At 43.4% G+C, this 21404-nt stretch overlaps 1 protein-coding gene across 6 annotated transcripts in view; it reads right to left on the bottom strand.

Annotated features, from left to right (window-relative positions):
- Positions 1–21404, bottom strand: part of CELSR1 (cadherin EGF LAG seven-pass G-type receptor 1) — a 176015-nt gene that overhangs the window by 106983 nt on the left and 47628 nt on the right. The gene's annotated exons all lie outside the window — the stretch shown is intronic.

The following is a 21404-nucleotide window of genomic DNA, read 5'->3' as shown; positions in this document are numbered from 1 at the left end:
CTCCTGAACTGCTTCATTCCTCACATCTAGCTCCTTCATAATACTTTATGAAAATTAGAAAAAAAAAAGGCAAATAAAATATGCCTGTAGTGAAAATCATACATTTAAAAACTCTTCCATTTTAATCCTTCCTTTAAAGCATTAAGCATTTATGATATAGTTGCAGATGTTCTGCCATAAAACCCATAAATATATAAATATAGCACTAATATCTGACACTAGACTGAGAGATGTCACTGTAAAGTCTCAGTACATCCTGAGGGTTACTGTAGTGCTGTGACTGTACAAACTCTAGAGCATTCTATCATTATGAAACATAATTATAATTCAGTGAGTGCTATAATTAATCCAAATTCAATGTGAGCATGGAATGGGAAGTTGCATCATCACTGAAACCAAACCACTTTGTTTAATTCTCTCTCCTTAAGGATTCATTAAAATACAGATCACGTTACAGAAAATATTACAGCAGCATCTAGAAATCCCAGGAGAGATCAAGACTGGCTTCTGATAAGAAATGTTCCATCTCAAAGATCTCACAGTGTAAATAAACAATCAGAAATGGGGGTGAGTTCATCTCATGAGAGAGGCGAACTGGATGAGTGGCCAGTATCAGGCCCACAGTAGAGTTAAGAACTGAATCCAGTTCCCCTTGGCCCCAGCTCACTGCTGTAGTCTTGGTCCAAAGTATCCCAGAAAAAAATTTCACACATAACCTGCTATTACATTTATTTCAATTAAACCATAAGGTACGTGTGGAAATAGATTTTTAATCACATCAATGTAAACTCGCAGCAGAAACTGCATTTGAATCATTCTAAACCCAGTGTGAGATCAAAATTCTAATAGTGTGGATTGCTAAAGGTCATTTTCCTAAAGTTTGCTATCTCAAAGTGCAAGTTTATGACCCATTATGATGTCTTATAAAAGGTCTTTCAAGAACAGAAAAATCAGAGTGGCTCCTTTCCTATTCACTGTCACCACTACACCTCAAGTGCTGTTTTGTTTTAAAAAGAAATATATCGTTGCAAGATTTTTCCTCCAATAATATAGTAGCAATATAGTAAATTACAGCAGCATAATTAACTAAATAGCTTTTGGTTCTTCCCTTCTGATCAGGTTGCCTGTAAAAGCTTAGCTGTTGACTTTTTTCCACACTGAAGCTTCTTTTAGGTAAACAGAAAAATCTTTTCTCCTGTGTGCTACTTTACTGCTGCCTAGCTAAAACCAAACAGTCAGGAGAGGTCATTACTTGGGGTGATCTGTTTGATGTGCCCCTCACAGAAGCTCACGCTACAGCTTTCACTTTCTTCCAAGTTTGCAGAAATCTTTATCTCCTCTTCCTCAGACTCGTTCTAGAAACATGTAATTTCAGCCTCCACCGAGACCCAAAGCAACTTTTAAAAAAGATCGGTAGCCAAAATCCTCATTGTAACCTGCTCCTCCTGCACAGTCCGTGGATTTCTGGCCAACAGACAATACAGGATGCGCCGTATTTTCAGAAATTACATCCTCAGACTAGTTTACCCACTTCTGTCAACTGCAGAGCTCATTCCCCTGAAAGTCCAGAAACAGGACAAACTATTCCCTTTTTTTTTTTTTTTTTCCTAGAGCAACTGACATTTGTCTGCCTGTCCCATAGGGTGCCTGAACTATTTTGCTATTTGTTGCACAATATGCTACAGAAGTTCTCCCATACCAACGAGAAAGTTGGACAATGGGTCCTTTTCTTAAGAAAACACTATGATCTATAGCCCATGGTATGTATAGTAAGAAGACAAAATACAATCCACTGTCTGACAACGCACTGCAGTCTACAAACTGTCATAATCAATATCAACTGTCACAATATGCAAGAGCTTCCCAGCATTCACAACAGCTTTTCTGACACAGTTAATAAATCACTGGAAAAAGCCCGGTGTCAGATACCACACAGCCTTCTTGTTCTGCAGGCAGCACAAAAGAAAACCAGGCACAGACGTATAGCTGCAAAATCAAGTTGTGTTTTAAGAGCCAGTTTGGCTTTTTGCAGCCCTGTTGCAGAGCATTAAAATAAAAAGACAGTAAAAAGGAGCTGAGCATGTACTATATGCAACAAAAGGGCAGCACGGCTATGCAGCTGGCTGCACAAGCATCTCTTTCATATCACCAGCAAGTCTGAGAGAAGCATCACGGGATCAAATCATCTATTCATTCAGAAATTCATGGGAAGTTGAAACAATCTGTGGTTTTATGGGGCCAAATTAGTATCTATGCAAATTTCAACAGACAACATTCGCTTTGAGGGCTGGAACAAGTGCAGTAAAGAAAGTGGAAATTTTGTCCTCATCTTTATTGGGACTTGAATTAAGCCCTAAATACACAATAATATATGTGTTTTGAGATTCTCAAGTGAAATACTCCATGAAAGTCTCCAATGTCTACTGCCAGAATTGTCAGAAAAATAGTATTAGGAAGTACTATTTCATGGAGTGGTAATACTTTATGGCCTTTCACTGTCTGACATGCCTACCATATGCAGCTATCCAATACGTACGTACAACCAATCCGTTATTCTGGCTCTGACAATCTTATTTTTCAAAGGTCTTATGATACAGCTATAATAAGACCCTATCATGTTTTGGCAGATGCAAGATGGCTTCAGCCAGGGGTGTGTAAACACCCGTCAAGTGATGCTACACCAGAGAAACTCTGGCAACACTTTACTCTTTGGAGCAGACTATCACACGGATGAATACATACACATACGCAAGGCTTAGCTGTCACTGGTTCCCACAGCCATCATCTGCTTGGCTTCAGCAAGCTGGCGGGATGAAGGAGTCTTCCTGAAGGAGATCTAAAAACACAGGCCATGCTGGCAGATGGGATGCATAGACATCCTGCTCAGAGGGGTTTAAGGGGATGACCTGTGTCTTAGCAGCCCAAGCCACTGCCACCCTGATAGCCTAGAAAACAGGGAAACACAGGACAGACCAAGGATGAAGACAGGATCTGACCTGTCCTTTCGTGGTCTTGACTCCTAAAATCCTTGTATCAATGGCTTTTGTCACTCTTTCCTCATGTTTCTCTTCTGTAAAGTGGGGATAATGGCACTTCCATGTACACTGTGAAGTAGTGGGTGCAGACAATGAAATGCTGAGATGCTGGTGTAATGAAGGCAACAGAAATATCCTAAACAAATCATAAAAGGTTCTTTCAAAAGCTGTTTCAGCCAAGTTTATCAAAAACAAAGTGGAAAGATTAAAATAAAAGATTCTTAGTGCCACACATCAGTGAATGGACAAAGAGGATTCTGAATGGCTGGGTACATGCACAGGAGAAGAGGTGTTCATTACAAATGCAGCCCCTGCACACTGAATTTATATTCTGGCAATATTATTTCAGGAATACTTTCTACAAAAGAAGTTTCCAGAAGGTGGGAATCAAAGCAGACTGTTGTCTTCTGTGTCATTGTCATTGTTGAATAGACTCCTTAAAAACAGAACTACTCATCTTCATCCTCCATCAAACTAATGAAAAGATTTAATAGCAACTACATACCCTGACACATTACAAAGAAAAGAGAAGACAGTAAGGCTGACAAAAGCTTGAACCTCTCCAAAATATATGAATAACTAAGAATTTATTAAATAGTCATTGTTTCATGATTACCTTTACTTTATGACAAACCTAATCAAATCTGAGACTTTAATCTCAGCTTTCTATCTTCTGGCAGTCCATAAACTAAAGAATTTTATTATCTAGAAATGTAAACACAGCAAAGTTTAACTGAAATGCATATTTGGCAATGGCAGCACCTGGCCAGAAAGGTTCTTTTGTTTGGTTTTTAAGTTGGCAGAAATAAAATAATTAATATCTTTTTTTGTCTTATCACATACAAAGGTCTTAGGGATAATTACGAAAGCTGTATATTTTATATAAATACCATCAGAGCTTTCTTTTATAGTTATCCCAACCCAAAACTATTCTAATTCTGCTTTATAATGCATCTGGAAATAACAGATGTTAGAGTTTATGACAGCCATGCAAATTCCTTGGATAGTAAAACACAGAATAAAGACACTCCACAGGTTCAAATAACTTCTTGCTCTTCTCAGCTCATAAGAAGCAGGCATGGCCATCAGTAGCAGCCTTTGCTTGGTAACATGCCTTGGAATGATCAGACCTCCATCTCCCATTGCTTCCAGCCATGTCTTTATATATGAGAGCTAACACACATCTAGCCCAGTGCTAAGCCTTGAATTACTGATGGGGATGACATATTTTTAACATCCTCTCCACTGCATGGGTGTCAGTAGCATGTAAGTAGCACCAGCTCTCAGAAATGGAGATGACAGGCAATACCTGGCTGCCCAAGCAGAGCTGGAACCCAAACCATGCTTCCTGCTGAGCAAACAGCAGTAAAAAATCAGACGTCTGTAAAAGTGAGATACATAATCCCGTGCTAAGATTCAGTTTGCCTCAGAAGGTCTGCAAGTCTTGCAGGGCTGAGTCCCTTCCTTGTGTTGTGCTTCCACCACTATGGAAACACGTTTAAAATGCATAAAATATCAGTGTATTAATATTGCCCCTCCCAAACCACTGCTGTAGGCACTACAAAGCTTCACTTCTATGAGTAGAAATAAGAAGTCTACGAGCATCCGTAAGATAAAATTCTTAAAATATTTTCTACGTTATGGAAAAGTTCAGGAGTTTACAGTGCAGAGGAAATATCCTGAAAATAAAGAAAATGGCATGTTGGAACCTAAGTAAGATGCTTTGCTAAAACAGCAGAAAACATTACCAGAAAGGAAAATCAAAATAGGCATAATTATGAATTTACAGAGACCCTACCTCAAGGTCTTCCCAGATAGCAAGCAGCCTGACCGGAAAAGTGCTTCAGGAAAGAAACTCTGTATGTGTCCCCACTCTGATCATGTCTTCAGGGCACCTTGGCAAAGGACATGAGGGCTGGTGTTGGCCTTAGCTCTCTAAAAGGCCAGAACAATGGGCAGTGGCAAATGTCCCCTGTGTACCTCTAAGTAGTCCCTGTTTTGTGGTAGGAACAGATTAAAGTACAAATGTCTCTTTTGGTAGAGAAAAGCGATATTAATTAATGCAATAATAGAAAAGTAACATCCATGAGAAATACACTCCATCACTTCCCTTTGGAAAAACATAAACTTATTGTGTGTAACATCCTATCATTTCTTAGACAGGCACTAATGGATTCTGTCAAAGCCTCTCTTTGCTTGGGATTGGAAGTATCACTTAGGAGCAATTCCTTCCTTGTATCAGGTTAGATGAAATGACATGGAAATGTTTCCCCTCAGTCACATGAAGCTTATGTTATTGCTTTTGTCCCTTTGTTTCAGGCTGCCAGGCTCAGTTCTGTGCATTGAGGAGCACTGGCTGCCAATACAAGTTGTAGGCTTTGGAAAGGATATAGAAAAATAATTACCTATTATTCACACAGTGCCAAAGGTTCACATTGGAACCACTGCTCTGAAGAATGTCGAAACCCAGGTCTGCTCCAAAGCCCATTATGTCAACAGGAAGATTCTCATTGACTTTCAGAGGCTTTCCTCCCAGCCAAAATTGGGCCTAGCGTCTAATGCCCTGATTCCTTGCCAGTGCACTCACACAGAGCTTCACTCCTGACCCGGCAGCCCCAAACAACAGCAACACTCTGCCCAGGAAAAGGCTCAGGGTTGAAAATCAAGACATCACAAGTAGAAAGCAAAAGATGAGGGATGAGCAGAGCAAGCATGTAGACACTAGAAGCATGCAAGATGGACTGCACAGCATGAGTTGTAAAGGTTGTAAGGGTTCTCCTAAAATCAGGTGTCTGAATCTGTACCCTGACATCTCTTAAATTTCCAGGATGGATAAGCAGCTCTACCCTCCCTCTGCAGATGTTCCATTTTGAAAACACTGGCCAGCGTTGCCCATCGGCCTTTAAAGATGAGAGGGTTTGGAAGGGTCACAGGAAAGGGGAAGAGAAAGATGTGTTATCTGGTGTTATGGGGGGATTTTAGATCACAGGGTGAGGTAAAACTTTAGGCAGATGAACTGTGTGGTGTATGCAAGTACATTGGCAATGGGGGTTCAGTCCTGACTGAGCTACAAGAGAGGGGAGTGTCCTGGGTAAAGTCTTGTGGGGGAAAAGCAGGTATGCGTGATTGACTAGTCCAAGGTTGGAAGACTGATGGAGGACAGGCAATAGTTCATGCTGGCACGGTCAGTGCCTATGTATGACTGCACCAGCAATGAGTTCTCCCTAAACCAGCATTAACCACACTGCCTCCAGCATCGTCCCGCTGCCACTGAGGCAGCTCAGAGCACCCGAGGGGTCTGCCCCAGCCCACCCAGGACACAGGGTATGTACCTGGGTTGTGGCTATGTCAGCCTGTGCCCTGCCACTGCACTGCCCCATGGCAGCGTTAGCGACATCCACACTTGTGAAATGATGTCGGGGTCGGTGCAAGCAAAGGATCCTGACAAGTCTGTCCAGACACCTCCAGGCAAAGCCACTTCTAATGCTCAGAGGCTACAGACACTCTTAAAAATGCTTCAAGTCAAACTTTTATGTACTTCTTTTTGAAAGATGAGTCATCTCTTCATCCTGACAGAGATGGATATCTGGGACACGTGGGAAAGGTGGGCAGTGGGATTTGGGGCTTGCAACTCATGGCAGCTCTCACTACACAGTCCCCTTGGCAGCACCCATAACAGTACCAGCTAAATCAGACAGCTAAAAAAAATAAGCTGTAGGAGAAGAAACTGTGCATAAAGCAACTGTGAGTTCCCAATGTGTATAAGAGAAAAAAAAAAAAAAACAAAAAAACAACTAATTTTGGCATCATTATTTTAATGTTGCCTGTGCTGTTCAGGATTATTTACTTTGTACACAATACTGAACAGGAAAATACCCCCATATTTTGGTTTGCAGCTTGAACAGGGGATTAAGAACAGATTGATGCCAACTGGATTGCTCAATGTTGTGAAAGATTGTCATTATCTTTTCTGAAACCAGTGCATTCAAGCTGAGAGTTTTGAAATGTTAATTGGGTTGCTAACACTACTCTGGGGGAATATTTCCGGAGGGTTGGAAGTAAGGCAAGTTGTATCTGCTGGCAAGAATTCTGACTGTAGCAAGGCTGAAAATACACCTAACTTCCCTGAACACCCTCCCACAACATCACTTCTTGCTCTTCAGGTACCTGGTGCCCACAGGTTATAACTGCTGCGGGAGACGAGGTGCAGGCAGGGGAAGCTGGCAGGGATGCAGCAGCGACAAGGCAGGCAAGGAAACAAGTCCCTGTCCTGGGCAGAAAGCACAAGTAGAAAGGATGAGGGATAGAGGGAAGTGTATGTGGGAAGATAACGTAGGCACGCTAACAACCCGCTCCTTCCAGACCATTTTACTGATGAGGAGATCTTCCTGCTAGCTAAAATGAAAACCGATTTTCCTTTCCGCACATCTCTGTACCTCAGCTGGTTTTCCTTGTTAGCAAGGACCGGCGAGACTCCTCTGTCCGGCCGTGCTGGGCAGCGGGGCTGGGCCGGCCCCAGCGTCGCGGCTCTGCCCGGCTGCCTGCCCGCCGGCACCGCCAGCGCTCCCGCTCCCCTGCCCGGCTCCGGGCCAGGTAGGCCCTTGGCGGGGGTGCACAGCCCCGGAGCCCACCCCGCCGCTGCTCCACGGCCCGCACGCCAGCTGCAATGTAGCTTTGACACTCCAGCTGAAGAGGCGGGTTTCCATTTCATTTCATGCTAATGTCTACGGAAACTGGGCATCTTACGGCACTCATCAGACCCGTTCAGATGGAAAAGCCCACTCCAGAGCGCTACACCAGACAGATTCACAGACTGAATTGCTGGGGGCTCCACCACCTCCCATAGAGCTTGATCTCACTTCATATATAATCAAAACTATTGCCTAATTACTGCAATAATTTTTAAGCCTCTCTGAACTTTAAAGGGAGAGGGTTTTAATATCATTTACATTTTCATTCTAATTAAATGCATAGCTAAATGTCCACAGCTAGAAGATGGTTTCCCAGCAGGCTTTCATTGCCTGAAGCCCCATATTGCAGTGGCTGCGGTCGCTTAGACGGGGCACTGCTGGGAAGGGCGAGATGCTGGTGAGCATTGGGGTACATGAAGCTCAGGCACAGGGAGCCCAGTCACCCACTCACCCCACAGCCAACGGGCTATTCATGGGTATCACTACCTTCCCAGCTGTAACTAGTTGTATACAGGAGTCAAAACAGGTTTCTTAAAGATCCATGAAAGCACCAGACAAACTAAACTGCAGTCATGGGATGTCTCAGCATTCATCTCCATTCAGGGCATAGTCTTCAAGTAAATGATGTATTTTGTACAGAATAAGATAACAGCAATGTGTTTACCCCGAGACATGCTTTTACGTCACTAACCCCACTTCAAAAGAGAAAGCCCTTGCTCAGGGTGCCCGGCTGTGCTGCCAGGGGAGCAAATGATGGGTTGCCACAAAAGCCTCCATTCTCCTTCTAGCTACGCATCCCCGCAAACATTTTTACTCACTCGGTCTGATTAAAGCAAGAACTTCCCCAGGCAAGCCAGGGCTCCGCTCAACTCTCTCTCTTCGCAGTTTCAAAGCAGGAGTGGATGAAAACTATTTCGGGGGTAGCAAGGGGGGTGGAAAAAGTTGGGGTGGGGGCCTGGGAGCTTCAAAACTGGGAGCAGCAATAAGGAAATAGTTTCTCTGCCTGTGTTTGCACCTGTACTGTGTATTAGTAACCTCAGAAGGATCCTTTCAAAACAGTATCAGCAAAACTAAATCTATCAGGTTTATTTTTCTAAATGTCTCCATATTCCCATGTTCCTTTTGCCTGGAGATATGCTCTGTTCCTTGCTGCGATCCACAGGGAAACCATGGGGATGCTTCCTGATGGATGGAGTTCAGGTTTGCTATCTTGACCGGAAAACAAAGGAGGGAACAATGAAAAAAGACAATGCTCACGTTTTTCTGGTATCATTTCTGTTTACAGACAAGCTTTCAAAAGAGTTCCGTATCAGCTGAAAGAGTTACTGATATACTGGGCAATGCAGAAACTCGCCCCTCGCCCGGCTCCCTGAAACAGAAAAATCACCAGAAAAATTCAGCTGTGGTAGCTAAACAGGTTGCTGACTGTGCTTGTGCTCTACTGAAGCACAGCTTGGGAAACCAAGAGGGTTCTTAGGCATATCTGGTTTTTTTTTTTCCAGTTTTATGTAGTTTCAGTCATAAAAGACCATTTGCAAGTTAATACAAGGGAAAACCAGAGATCTATCCATGTGGGGAAGGACAAGCAGTAATGGCTACGTGTCAGCATCCACAGGCACTGGGCACAGGATGGGTTGGTTCAGCTACTGCTTCTTCCCCAGGAGGTTTGAACATGCTCGAACATGGAGACCCGCACAAGCAGGATAACGTCTCATGCTGCCTCAGTTCACATCAAATTTGATGACTGGAGCATGGATGTTCCACCTGTAACTTGCATATCCTAAAGGAAAGGTTTCAGAGTCTTTATAACTCTTTTTTTTCTCTCCTTCTCTCTCAAGTTCAAGTAATTTTTAAGAGTTTTTAATAAGAAGTAGATCAAAATCAAGAGAAGTGATGGGGAGCATCAAGGTCCATCTGCTGTGATCTGACACAAAATACACCCATCTTCCACAGTCTGAAGAATTTAAGACTTTAAATTAGCTTGACTCCATTAGGAATCCCCAGAATGAAATATTTTCAATAAAATATCATGTTTTCCCCCATTTTTGGTTTCAAAGGGAACAGGTCTTCTTTTTTCTTACTAGATTTTCAGTTGACCAGGTTTGCTGACCTTTTCTGCTAATTGAGGTCTGCTGAGTTAAACATAATAAGAAGCAAATAAACTTGAGGAAATAAGCTTAAGCAAATAAAAATCTGAAATAAAAGGTACTTGCTTGCATCATGTGATTAAAATAAAGAAAAAAGAACAAAAAGGATAAAATAAACAGGCAAAACCAGCCTTACCAAACTTTTGTAGTTTTGGGAAAGACTCACCAGGCACTGGCAATATTTATAGAAAAAATGCTATGTACTTTGTCCAGACTCTCTGTTGATAGGCAACCCATACAATCTTTTAAAAACGCAATGCAAAAACAAAAACCCCCTTTGCTTAGCTAACCATCTACGTGTCACTGGCCACTGGCAATGAGATCATCGTGTTTTTGGCTGCATGGTCAACTGAGAAGATTATTCTTGGATCCCTGCCGTTAAAGCTAGTATGCTGGACACAAATCAAAAAGGACAAAGCACTTGTTTCCTGTTTCTATAGTCCTGAACCTGTAGTGGGTACTTTTCTCTCCAAAACTTTCCCAAAGAGAAAAGCAGGCCCACAGACAAAATCAGGAGAATGCAAGAGGCTGACTGCTATCGCCATACATCATGCTGGGAAGGTGACGCAGAGAAAGGGCAGGTCAAGTTATGACAGATTAAAGTGGGTAACATCAGTGACTCGGAGCCACTGGTGAAATTCAGAAACTACACTGATCTTCAGAAATGATACTGTAATCTCAAATGCCTATCTAATGATTTCTATTCAGGTGAGCTGTAGAATGGAGTCGTAACTACATGATTCACTTCTTTAGCAATCAGATAAGATCTTCTGCCAGATACTTTGTAAGGCAATCTTGAGCAAAACAGGCATTTTGCATTCTAGGACTAATATGAGGCTACCCAACAATTTCCATAAGCTAAAGATTCTCTTTAAAGGAATTTACTATACTGGATAATGGAGAAAAATACTTGTGCTCTCAATATAACCTTGATCTTACCACAGCTTTAGCAGGGCATCACCAGGAACGTGCCAGGCCAGACTCTGCCCAGCAGTCACAGGCTTCTGCCCAAGGGCAGGGTGACTGTGTCTTTCTCTTCTGGGTGACGGTTCTTTCCTTCCTACTCTGACAAGGCTGCAGACAATCCACAGAAGTGGTATTTGGTGAGCTGAGGGTATCCAACAGCAAACAGAGGCTCACTACAGCAGAGTGCCAGAATCCAGTAGGCACGTGCCCACCGCTGAGCAGGGCCACCCTGCTCCACTTGCATCATGCGCAGCACAAAGTTTTACTGGTTTAGTGACAATTTATCCACCGTTTCCAGCCATCCCGCTGAAACTATCTGTCCTACCAGATTGCTGGACATCCTAACATCCATTAGCAAAGCCCTCTCAACCCAAGCAAAATTTCCATGTGGAAAAGAGGACACATCCAGTGAAAGTTGGACATACAATGACCTTAATGGTATCATGGAACAAGCACTTTTGACTCCCATGGAATAAACCATGGAAATCCATGGAAAAAAGTTTCATTGTACAGTGAGTTTTCTTAAGGCTTGTATTTTCTACAAAGTCTAATAAATATATATCTCTCCTTCATTATAGTAACAGTAGTTTTCTATTAATATCTTTAAAGGCATTCTTTTTAATTGTTTTAGTTGTATTTTATGGAAAAATATAAAACACTGAGCCTATGCAAAATATCCTCAGAAACTGTCACTGTTAATGTTGAGCCTTAAAATGCAAATCATTCATGAAAACCATGAAAATCCTCATTCTAGGAATCCTTACTCATATAGTCCCACTGATATCAGCACAGCCTGAGCATTATGGGACTGCTGGACATGAAGTCTTCAGTCCAGGCTCCCAGACTGTACTTTGGTACGACTCCAAGAGAGTGCGGCTTCCCGAGAAAACACTGAGTCAGAAGGGTGAGATTTAACCAAGCATTAATAGAGGTCCTATTACCTTTGCATAAAACATACCAAACGTCCGTGTCAGCCATTTGTATGCATGCAGTATGGGATAAATATTATCCCTGAGTGAGTATAAATACTAATTTTTTTTTTTAAATCTTTTTTAAAATCTTGTCCTACACACTGTGATAAGCAGCTGTCTGTATATCAGCATTTTCTCTGCAAAGAGTTTATCTGAATTCCTGCAGGCTGCTTCATACTGTGGAGCCATTTCCCAAGAGCTCAGATAATTGCTGAAGTTTAATTAGCAGAAAGGATTTGCTGTTTCAGTGTCCAGAGCACATTTTTTCACCATTTCAGCTCTGAGGTCATCTGTACGGACAGGACATTGGCTCTCTGGACCATGCCCTTGAGTGCAGCCACTTGTTCTCTCTCCACTGGTAAAATTAGGCTTATGACATGGCCTCTATACAGTGATACAGTTCTCAGAACTTAGGCATTTTAGGTATTTTTAAAAATTTCCTTCGTTTTCAAAAACCTCTTTAGATCTGTTTAGATTGAGGCTATTTCTGTACTTGGCCAGTGCTGAGCATCTTCATGACAGAGCTTCCTAAAGGCTGACAGGGCACCCAGTTATAACACCTGCAGTCACTGGCACTGGGTTAACAACCCCTGCAAACACCCCGTATGCGGAGACTCACTCCTTTTCTCCACAGGGCATACCAGAACCCCCTCCCTGCCCCCTAGCCTGCAAGAAACCTGCTGATATCTGAGGTGGGTTCCTAAGATTGCCAGATCCTACCCGTGGTGGTCCACAGCTGCAGGACATCACAGCGCTGGCTGCTCAAAGTATTAATTTCCTTGAATGTCTCACAGATGGACTCTTGGGAAAAGAAAGCAGAGGTTCAGTATTTGCATGGAAAGAAGTATTTCTCTCTGGATGTGACAGCTGGTGATGGGGAGAAAGGCAAAGCAGCTGCCACCCAGATCAGGAGAGGTTTAAAAGGGCTGCCGGGGTGTCTGAGCAGCGCAGGCAGCAGTGGCTCAGCATGGGCCAACGTTTGAGGAAAAGACAGCAAAATTCCCATAAACGTGTGCTAGGAAGGGAAAAAGCTTTGGCACGCTGCAGGTCAGAGGCAGCACAGGCAGGAGGGCTGGGGGAAGAGTGGTGGCCAGTGGTGATGACCAGCTGTCACCCAACCCGGCTCCACAATTCGTCACATGGATGTCATTCCTCAGAGCAAGATGCACACGAAACTATCATGACAGCTGGCTGCAGTGTCTGCAGAAAGCATCTAGTGGAGAAAAAACATTTCTATCAGAAATCTTCCAATATCACGTCACTGAAACCAATACAAATTAACAGAAACATATCCATTTCAGTGAGCCTTTCATTGGGAATGACATAGATAATTTCTACCACCCCATATATATATTTTTTATGTCTATATATAACTCAAAATCCTGTACTGGTAAGGATGACTGTATAGAGTCCCTGCTCTTGACCTCCAGCTCAGGCTGTCTCCGTTACAGCTGACTCCTGTGGCTGCTATCAAGAGGTGGATGATGCTCTTCCTCCAATAACCCCAGAAGAGCAGAGAATTGCCCCAGAGAATCTGGCTTTTACTCCTCTTTTATCTTCTTTCGGCCTTCCCAGCCAAAACAAACTGCTGCAGTTGTAGCTACAAGGAGGCGGAGATAGAGCAGGACAGTTGACATGGGTGAGCTATGCTGAGCAGCGAAGCAGAAGCAAACTCCATTTCATGTGGGGGTGGAACTGTTCACAGGCATGAAGCCTGCAGAGTGGGGTGTGTTTAGCCAAACTTGAGCCTTCACGACCCCTAACTTACTCTAATTTCATCAGTAAAATTTAAAAGTGCTTCCCTGGTTGCCAAACTTATCTTTTACTTCAGTTTCATTAAACCCCGCTCTCATCTAATTAAGTATGGATGTATAATTAACAGTAAAAAAAAAAAAAAAAACAAAAAACAAAAAACAGTAAAATTTCATGGATTGTTCAAGCTCCAAATAAAATATTCTAGCCCTGAAAAAATTACCAATTTGTCTTTGCCCCTTTTTCAGAGATTTGTTTGGCAAAGAAGATGTTGCACAGTCTCATCTTATGGAAATGCAACTCCATGTTCTTGCTTCAGGACCGCTGCTGGCTCCATGTTTAATGGCTAAATCCTTTCACATTTGTCTTTGAAAGAGGCTCATGTGAACAGGAAACTGCTGTGACACCAGGCTCCCGTGCTTTTTAAAACAGCTCCAGCTCTGTAAAGTGAACTCTCTCATCTGGTTTTCTCAGTTGGCTCAAGACATCTCCTGTATGTTGTTTCTACAGCGGTAACCTGAGGCTTCAGAAAATGCTCTAACAGGTGGTTAAAGTTAAGTCAGCACCCAAAAAGAAGAAACATTTTAATACTACCTACCTAATACATTTTTTTTTTCCTTACATCCACACTCGTAATCAGAATTCTGGGGGTTTTTTGCCCATGACTCGTACCCAGACACTAGTCAAAGGCAATAGATAGGATACTGCAATTTGTTAATATACAGCATCATTTAACATCTGCTGCATTTTACTGACTGAGTTGTCTGGGAAGTGCAGGATGATTTGGAGACCATGGAAATACAGGGGGTCTCCTTAGGTCACTGAGTGCATCTTGTATCTCTCTTTCACAGCTCTTTTAACTTGCCAATCAACTAATGATTTTTCTGTAATTACTTTAAAAGTACTTATTTCACTCAGTGCATGCTGTGCACTGCTGTCTAAATTGTGGGATTTGAATAATTATACCATCCTAGAAAATACCAAACAGTAATCCCAAATCACCAACAGAAGCTGAGTAATGTAGTAAGAAATAATGTGACAACGACGAGGTTGTAGGAGCATGAAACACGGAGCAGTTCTCTATTACCACTTATCCCTGTAAAAGAAGTAGGGTGCTTCCCTCGGTCCTCTCTGAGTAACGCACTCAGCAGCACTGAACTCATAACAGTCTCTAAATGAAGGAGCAGAGCAACCACTCTGCTGTGCAATGTCTTCAGTGTGCTGGAGTTACTCTAGTTTTTACACACAGGTACCAGAAGGCAGAATCTGGCCAAATCACTTTAGAAAGACCGAACTGATTGGGATATTAAGACCTGAGAACCCACCTCTTAATATGCTGTTGCTCTAATTTCTCCTCTTAAAGCATTTGCACCAGTAATCAGAGGTGATCACTGAGTTCCATCCTGCACCTTTAATTAAAGGATGTTTCTGAAAGCCCTGTCTAGAGAGGCTAATCCTTCTCTACCCAGCTGTTAGATTTTCAAAGAAGGGCAAGGAGGCAAATGCACATTTAAGAGGTGAACAGGGCCCAGTTTGGCATGCCAAACTGTCACAAAACATCTATTAATACTAAAGCCAACTGCTTCAAATGCAAATTGTCAACAGGCAGTAAAGAAGTGGGATGGAGAAGTGCAAGCAGGGGAAAACCATGAATGCAGATATGAAAATTAATCATTCAACGGTAACTACATATCGTTTTTTGTTCCATATTACCAGTGTGGGCTCAGGTCCTGTCAGCCCTCGTCTGAAGCAGATGCTTGTGTTGAAGCAGATGCAGAGATACCCACAGACCTTGCAAAGAAGAAAATCGGGAACTGTAGAAAGTCATCCCTACAAGACCTCAAAGAAAATGGGAAAGAAAGGAGAACTGGTACACTAACAAAAGCAAATTTAGTTCTTAAAGCAATAGTGTAGTGACTCATAAGATCCTCATGAGCAGGGGAACTGTGTCAGAGAGCTCATGTTTCTCTGTAGACATGGTGCATTGAGATTTCCATGCCACTGTGGTCATTCTGCTGCTTCTACTTGTGATGCATTGCCACTTATATCCTTTGCTCTGCCAACACAGCGGGGCTCCATTTCCCAATATCGGATTTCCCCTATGTTTCATCTCATCTCACGTGTCTGCCCCTTCTTCCACCTCCCAGAGTGTCCACAAACCACTCCCTTCTATTCTCACTGAAAAATTCTCTCTTCTGAGGCACCTATGAGAAACTGCCTGCCTGTGATGGCAGGTGAGAACAGGCACCAATAGCTTCAGTCACTGATGCCTTTTTCCCATGTTAATGTAGAAAGGAAGGGTCCCAATAGCAAACGTAGATGTAAATGTACATGGCTGACTACTGGCCTTGATCTTCCACCACGCCTCACTCTGAGTGAGTCTGACAAACTTTCACCATCTCTTCTCTCAGCCACAAGGGATGGATGTCTTTCTGTGTTTGTACACCTTGCTTTGGGTCTCAGCAGGCTGCTAGCATACAAAAAGATAACAGTAACAGAGCAGAGGTGTCTCTGCAGAAAAGGATTTGTGGTCCCTGGGCATATGTTTGTGCAGAATTTATTGCGTAGGCTTAGAGACTGCTCAGACTGACTGAGCTGCAGCTCCCACAGATACCAATGCATGGAAAAGGACACACGTACCCAAAACTTGCCAAATTCACAGTCAAGAAGCAAACATGAGACAAAGCCAGGAGACAGACAGATGAAGTGACCGTGACTGGTAGCTTCATAATGAAGAGCCAAACCTGTGGTCTGTAATAATGAGATGTGATGTTGCCATCTGGGAGCTAGGATGGGCTTAATACAATAAACGGAGGGAAGATCACCTCAGGAATACAGGGGAATTTCCCGAGTCAGTATTTTCAAGTGAAAACTAATGAGATGAGCAGCAGGCAAGTCAGTGCTTAATAGGATCATGCTAGAAATGTGAGACTAGAAAAGCCAAGGGGAAGCCCCCTCTGAGACTGCTCTGGTACCCACTGCAGGTCAGCAGAGACACCGCACAGCAGCCAAAGGATGCAGGAGCACTGCAGAAACAGACCTGCATTGGCAGGACTCATGAGTGCTTTCTGCAATGAAAGGTTAGTACTAAGATTAAATGGTCTTAAGCAAAGAGGGTGTTAACCTCCCTGTGTTCACAGCTGACAATTCAGAAGGACTTCAAGATAAGTGGAAAAAAACAGGGGAGGCACTTGGCTCAGAGGTCTCATCACTGGCTCCAGCATATAGCATAAAAGAAAAGATAAATTAATTACTTTTCTTACTTCCTAAATATACATTCCTACTTCTCAACTGTACGCTGCAATACACGTTACAAGAACCAAGCCACAAGTTGTAAGATGATGGCTGGTGTTTGCCTTCGCTGCTGACAGCCCCGCAGTATGTAAACATCTTCCTAACACAGACATACCTCTCAGGTCTATGTAATCTGGGTTTTCTGCAAGCTGATGATGGCTGAATATATGACTCTGCAAATCCAACTCTTTGTTGGCACTTTTGATGGCTTAAAGAAAACCTCAGAAGTCAAAATATTAATTGAAAGAGTGAAATATAAGTCCTTGGTGACAGCTACATTAATGTACACACACAATGTAGAGAGTACAGGAAAGAAGCAAGCTACGGTAAAAACATTAATAAATGATGCAATTTGTGACCCAGGCAACATCACTAAATAGAGAATAATGATTCTTTGATGTACAATGGAGAGAGAGAATAGAGATAGAGAAAGAGATGATAGAGACAGAGATAGAGACGGAGATAGAGATAGAGATGGGGGGTGTGTGTGTGTGATGCAATGCTAGAAGTTGCTAACAAAAAACCATACAGTAACTCAGAAGAATTAGGAGGTGAAACATTATGGGAGTGAATAAATGGGATGAAACCCAAAGCAATTGTTAAGAGGAAGCTGAAGCTGGACATGAGGAAAGGATCACAGCACAATATAAACTTGCTTGGCTTTTCACACCATGCAAAAAAGTAGGAAATTTTAACATGCTATGTGTTTTCACACACAGTAAAAAAAAAAATCTTTATTTTCTGCTAGCAGAGCTATAGAACACTTCTGTGATACAGAAATAGTAGAATCTAATTACAAGAAAAGAGGCTTGAAAGGTCTTACAAATTAAAACAAAAACTAGCTGGTGATGCAACAACAGGGTCGTTTAGTGCTAGTAATGAACACAGCAGCCAGCTTATTTAAAAGTGATTTGACAAATACAACAAGGAAATCCTTAATTCTAGCAATGCTACTACCTGCAGTTTTCAGACATGACACAAGCTCATTTAAACCCAATACAAACTTCACTGTTTGCGCTTTTTTTATGTAGACTAGTTAGTAATTTTAATGGTAAAGGCTGAATATCTCTAGCGTATTTTTATTTGAATCACAGAAGTAACTTCCAGCCCACCTGGACCTGAGAGATGGACATAATATGTTGAGCTGGCAACTGCTGCATGTGCTAATCTCACTGGGAGCGCCACATCTACTTACTTTAACCATGACCTCCTCTAGTTTAATTTCTCTCTCACTTGCTGCTGGTTGTGGTGCATGCAGTGTGTGTGGCTCTCGGCACCTCATGAAGTCATCGGAGAATGCACATTCAACATTTCAAGCCAGGACTCCTCACCGAGCACGGGTTTCCCAACCCACCCAGCCGCCCACAGCCCAGCGCTGCTCTTCCTCTGGCAGATCCCGCCGTGTGGAACGTGTCCCCCCCCCAAGCTCAATTAAACAGCCCCTCATCCACGTGCCCTGGGAAAGGACAAGCTTTCCCTCCCAGTCAATGACAGAGACCAAAGCTCCTGTATCTATTATATTCTGGCTGGTTTCAGAAGGACATACGCCTGTATTTAGCCTGGTGACACCATGACAGGCACCAAATAATGTTTGGGATTTTAGAAGTAGGAAACAGTTAGTTTCCCTTCTTGATAGCTTTGTTATAAAAAGATACTAAGTGGTTCATGTAAATGAATCCAGAAACACTAGACTTCCTAGTTAATGTATCTGATATATCGATAAAAAATAAATAATTTTTTTTTTTTTTAAGTGAATATTTACACTACTTCTGAAGGTCACCTCTCAAGCCACCTGGTAACACTTTCAGATTTTAAACTGCATTTTATAAGTAAAGGGTCTTTTAAAATAATGCCCACCAAGAGCAACACAACATTTTGCTGTTTCTCAAGCAGATATACCCCCCCAGTCATCAGAGCAAAGATGTGATCTTTTTACCTTAAACTAAATCCCAGCCATTGCACTGTAACCCTCCTGCTGCTGCATGGCAGCTCTGTCCTCATCTATCGTCCTCAACCATGAGAAACCTTCTGCCATCCTCCCTCTACCTGACAAGCTCAGAATCCTGTTCTTCTTGACACTACTGCCCTGGAGGAAAAAAATTACAAACGTCGGCTTACTAGCTGGAAATTGTTAAAGTGTACTCCTCCTCCTTGCAGAGCTGAGAGTGAGGAGCTGAAGGGTGATGTGCGTGAGAGTCCCTTTGATAAGAGGCCAAGAACTGACACCAACAAGATAATCAGGCCTTCAAACCGGGCATGCACATCTGGGACAACTATCTCCAGCTTCCATCTGACAAGAGAATAATCCTAGTAATATGAGTCTTTGACACCAGGTTGTGTGCTGCAGCAAAAGAAAAAGATTAAATGAGTTAAACTTGGCTTCTCTCTTGTTTTTATTGGTGTCCCAAACACTGACTTATGCAGCGCAGGGAGGGGGGGATTTTGCACCAAAGGGTTTTATCATGGATAGGTTCAACCCCAGCTCGGTCACTCTGGGACCTTTTGCACTAAAATTCCAACTATAGACATTTTTGGGGGAAATAGGCGGCCTCTCAGACACAACAGCGGGATGTCACGCAGACCATCCAAAAAGCCGAGCCCTACACACTGATGCCCAGCTCCTCGTCAGGAGGGAGAGCAGGGCTGTCCCTGTGCTGTGCAGGGTAGGGCTGTCCTCGACACCCTGTGCAGTGCAGGGCACCGGTCCCGGGAGAGGGTCCCACCAAGGGCACGACACAACGCCTCTCCTCTTGCCCAGCGTCACGTCCAGCGACAGGAGCATCCACCTGGGCCTCTCGCTGGGCTGCCGCATGGTGGGCTCTGTGGGAGCGGCGGGTCGTCTGACACAACTTGAGAAGTATAGGAAGCCTCTGTCCCCAGCTCGTATCGGTGGGAAGGGAGGGAGGGAGCCTCCGGAGTACAGACTGGGTCGCTCGGGAAGTGCGCTAACCCCGAAAGAATGAGCGACTCTGCTCCGGCGGCTGATGTCTGCTGCTCCTAACTTCTGACTCAGGTGAGTTGATTCATGTGTTTTATAGTCGCGAAGTATGAAAGATGCTATCGTTCCTCGAAGTTCCCCACAGGATTCAGCTTCCGCCCTGTTTGGCTCTGTCCTTGCCTCCTTACCAATGGGGCCGAACCACAACTTTGCAACTCAACTCTCCCAGCTTTTGAGAAGCTCAGCTCCAGGTCATTCCTTGACTAATCCTTACTCTCCTTATCCTGAATCCAACTAACAATGCCTCTGAGCACACAAGATCACAGGAGAAAAACTCAATGCAGACACGGCTTCAGCTCAGCCCCAGGTCTTTCAACTCTTTTCCTGATCTGGTTTTCGCTGCCTCCCCCGCCTTCGTTTTTTCTCACCAGTCTGGTGTGAGTAATGAAGACAGAATATGCATTTTGCCTCCAGCAAGAGTTTTTTTAGTTCAGATCAGCTGCCTCTGACTGGAATAGATGATTCTGGTAAAAGAATGGGATGCAACCCACAGCAAACTGAAGAAAAACCTGATGGCTGATTTACTGGCTGCTTCAAGAACAGACTCTACCCTGAGCCTTCCTCACCTGCAGCAGCTATGGTGCTCTGACATACTGCTGCTCTCCTGCAAAGAGCAAGACCATACATGCACCTACAGCTGTTCCAGAGGTTGATTCAGGGCTGAGATGCACACACATCTGTGCTGCTGGAGACAGCCGGAGTCCTCCACGCTGACCTGGTGAAGGTGGCAGACACGCAGGACACCTGCCAGCCTGTCAGGACAGTGCCTGGCCTGGGACACCCACCCTGTGCGGCTCCACCAAGCCCTGGACAAACACTGAAATCACGGCCGTGCATCTCAGCCTACCCCCCCCAACCCCCCCCCCCCCCCCCCCCCGGGAAAGCCAGCATCCAGGTGAATCCCATTAAAACCAGCCCAGTAATTAACAACCCACAGCACTCAGCACAAGAAAATCAACTACTGCACCACTTGAAGCGTAGCACATGTACATACATGAAAATACTAAAAGGGAGCTTCAAAAGATATGCTTAGGAGAGAGGAGGAGCTGGGGAGGCTGAGCACGGCCCAGAAAAGAAGCCTACAGCAGTTTTTGTGTTGCTGCCTTTGCCAGTTGCCTTTCATAAACAATGTTTGGGAGAAAAAGCCTCCATAAATGTCAACAATTGCAGTTTATTACATGATCCATGACCTATTTGTAAACTGACTCAATTTCTTAATTATATTTGCCTTTAGATGGTAAAAACCATATAAAAAATTGGTATCTTTTGTGGAGCTCTAAGTGAGCAAATTACTGGCTTCCAGAGCCTTCCTAACATCTCAGCAATTTCTGGCACAAGCTCATTCAAGGAGGAGTATGGAAAAAAGAATACGTTTGTGAGAAAGAATGTGTATCATCTGTTATTCCCATATTGCTCCAAACCAGAGCAAACAGCCAAGCTCAGGTAAAGCTCAGACAGACACAGCATGCCTTCCTATGGCACAGAAGAGGGAGAAAATTCAGCCGGTTAACTTGTGTAGACTAGCATTTGGAAGATTTTAGCAACATTTT

Source organism: Tyto alba, unplaced genomic scaffold (genome assembly GCF_018691265.1).
Source record: "Tyto alba isolate M040663 unplaced genomic scaffold, T.alba_DEE_v4.0 Super-Scaffold_2, whole genome shotgun sequence".
NCBI classification, from domain to species: Eukaryota; Metazoa; Chordata; class Aves; order Strigiformes; family Tytonidae; genus Tyto; species Tyto alba.
This window is presented reverse-complemented; position numbering and strand designations above follow the sequence as displayed.